This window comes from Lynx canadensis, chromosome A1 (assembly GCF_007474595.2).
Source record: "Lynx canadensis isolate LIC74 chromosome A1, mLynCan4.pri.v2, whole genome shotgun sequence".
Classification (NCBI taxonomy): domain Eukaryota; kingdom Metazoa; phylum Chordata; class Mammalia; order Carnivora; family Felidae; genus Lynx; species Lynx canadensis.
Window position 1 is genome coordinate 216,741,170 of NC_044303.2, and position 2,717 is coordinate 216,743,886.

Here is a 2,717-nt window from a genome sequence, read left to right on the forward strand (position 1 = left end):
TTGTGATGACGACACTTCATGTCAGTAAAATTCAATTATACAATACTACACTATCAACTACAGCCATGGTCACAACATTATACATTAGATCTTCAGAACTTATTTATCGTAAAATGTGGAGACTGTCACCACTTTGGGGAGGAGGTCCCAAGGTAAACCTGAGCGCTGACTGAGAGATAGGGGGGAATAGGGCAGCTTGGCAGTAGAAAGCTGAGAAGCTGGGCTACCAAGAGGCTTGACTTTTCTGTCGGTTCAGTGAGTCGATGTAATGAAAAATGGCTCCCAGAGCATAACTAGTCTTAACATTGTCAATTTTCTGAGTCAGCTTTAGCACTTTGTTCCCTAGAAACATGAATTCTTGCAGTGGCAAGCTGACATAGGTGCTATCCATGCATACATACAAAAGGCTTTTTCTGTGGATGAGTCTCCATTGTCTAACACACACACTTGTTTGAAGTCTCAAAGTCTCCAGCCACAAGACTGCCTCCTTTATCTGTATCTAGAAGGCCAAAATTTGCTGCAAAATCATGGTAGTAAGAAAATACATAAAAATCCAAGTTCTTCACTTCTTCCATTTTGCTTGCTTTGTTTTAAAAGCTCGCTTTGTTTGTTCTGTCCCTCTGCTAGCACACAACATACGGCAGCTAATCACTTCTTGTCCTGATAATCTGTATATTATTTCAACATGTTCCTATTCTCCTTTGAAACTGGGAGACAAACCAGGGCTGAGCAACTCCTTTCCGACTTTAGCAGATTCTTTTCCATACTAATTACAAGCCTGGACAACATCAATACAAGACCCAGTAGATGTAGAAATGGAAATTATAGGTTCTGTTAAACATCTGGAACAATGTTATGTTAATGACTGGGGATGTCAGAAGGGTGCTCTCAACTCTTGGAAGTAAGATGAACTGAGTGGATCTTCCCCACAAATCCAGCATGCCTACACTGCTTCCTCCTGGGGGGCCTTCAGCCACCCATTAGGAAGCTGACTGTGATCCATGATGAAATGTCTTCATTTATTCCATTCATGGTGAAAACACAGTCCTCTCCTACATGGAAGAAGATGCGTTAAACATTTCTTTCACCTCATGTCTTTATAGTTGCTTCTGAGCCTTTTATCCTAATAATAGGTATAAATTTGTTGTTCTCTCAAGGAACAAAGAGGTGACCTTTCAGAAGGCAAAATGAATTTCCTGTTTAACACTCTCTCTTACTACTCTTTCAAGATCATGATAATAAGCAGAAATGCCTGGCTTCAGTGCTCTGAAGTTTTCACGGGTCAAATTGGGAACTTCTCTGGCCTACTGTGCAAATTAGAAGATGAATATGTGGGTACCAGGAATCCCCATGCCAAACACGATCCTGCAGAAGACTTCATGATCACTTCTAGCTGTGGAGAGGTTGGTGTGGGCCAACTGGCCCTTCCATTCTCCCGCAGCTGCCTCAACATTACTGAAGATGTGCTGAATGACAGAGACCAGTGCTTCCTGATGTACACAACATAAATAAACAGACGCACAAGAAGGCCCAGGGGTGATGCTATCTCTATCATCTTCAGGTTCCCATTATTTTGTATTTTTCTCATTTCTTTAAGGACTGTGCCTTAGCTATGATTGCATAGCAAGTGCATGGCAGAGCACCAACATGAGTCCACAGCTTCTCTAATAAAAAAACATTTTATCATCTCATTTTTGCTCTTTCCAAAGCCTTTTCTCAGAATTCATTGGTAGCAGAGGCACTTCCAAACTTCTTTACACAAATGGCCATTCGTATCCCTGGCTTTCCACATGTGCTTTGCATGGCCTCTTTTGTCCCATCCATGGATGCCAGTGTCATTCCTTTGGTCTGCACCAAAAGTGCACCAAAGGTAGGCGGCGGCTGCTTTCTGTTCTTCTGCGAGCTTCTCTAAGAACTCTTAAGTATAGAAGACACAAATTAAACTTGTTTTGAATTAAATATAAACTGCGACAACAACACTTAGCTTGAACACATGGAGATACTTGAACCTAATGTATACATTTTTCTCTGTAATGTTAATACAATTCTAATATTCAAACACCACACATAAACTCATAATAGACATTTAGACATATATTGACATAATAGACAATACTGCATTTAGGTGATCTTAAATATCTCACAGTATTTCAATGATATATTTTTAAATTATGAAGTAAAATCAACAAGTTTAAATTCACTATTCTTCTGTTGCAAAGACTATTAACTTCAATTATCTTGGCTTAGACCAAGCTTCATAGATTAAGAGCATGGTCCTCCACAAGCCCTCACTTTAGACAGCAGCTGCAAGTTTGAGAGTCCCTGGGCAACAATCAGTTCTGACCAGCTGGCTATAAATTGGAGAGTTTTCACTACCTCTTCATGTTGGATAATTTGCTAGAATAATTTACAAAACTCCAAAAGAGTTATACTTTTGATTACAGTTTTATTACAGCAAAAGGATACAAATCAGAGCAGCCGAAGGCAGAGCATATAGAGCAAGGTCCTGGAGGATTCCAAACATAACACTTCTGTTGTCCTCCTCCTGTGGAGTCAGGTAACAACCTCTCAGCACATCACTGTGTGATAACACACAGCATTGCCAACTGGGACACTCACCCAGGCTACATTTTCTACAGTTTTTGTTGGAGTTTCATTATTTGTGGATTGTTGATGGAATCATTCATGCTATTGAACTGAAATTTCTGGCCTTCTCC

The 2,717-nt window shown here is 40.2% G+C and overlaps 1 pseudogene; it reads right to left on the bottom strand.

The window, feature by feature from the left end:
* Positions 1 to 223: 223 nt before the first annotated feature.
* Positions 224 to 1,588, bottom strand: LOC115523680 (annotated as a pseudogene).
* Between the last annotated feature and the right edge of the window lie 1,129 nt (positions 1,589 to 2,717).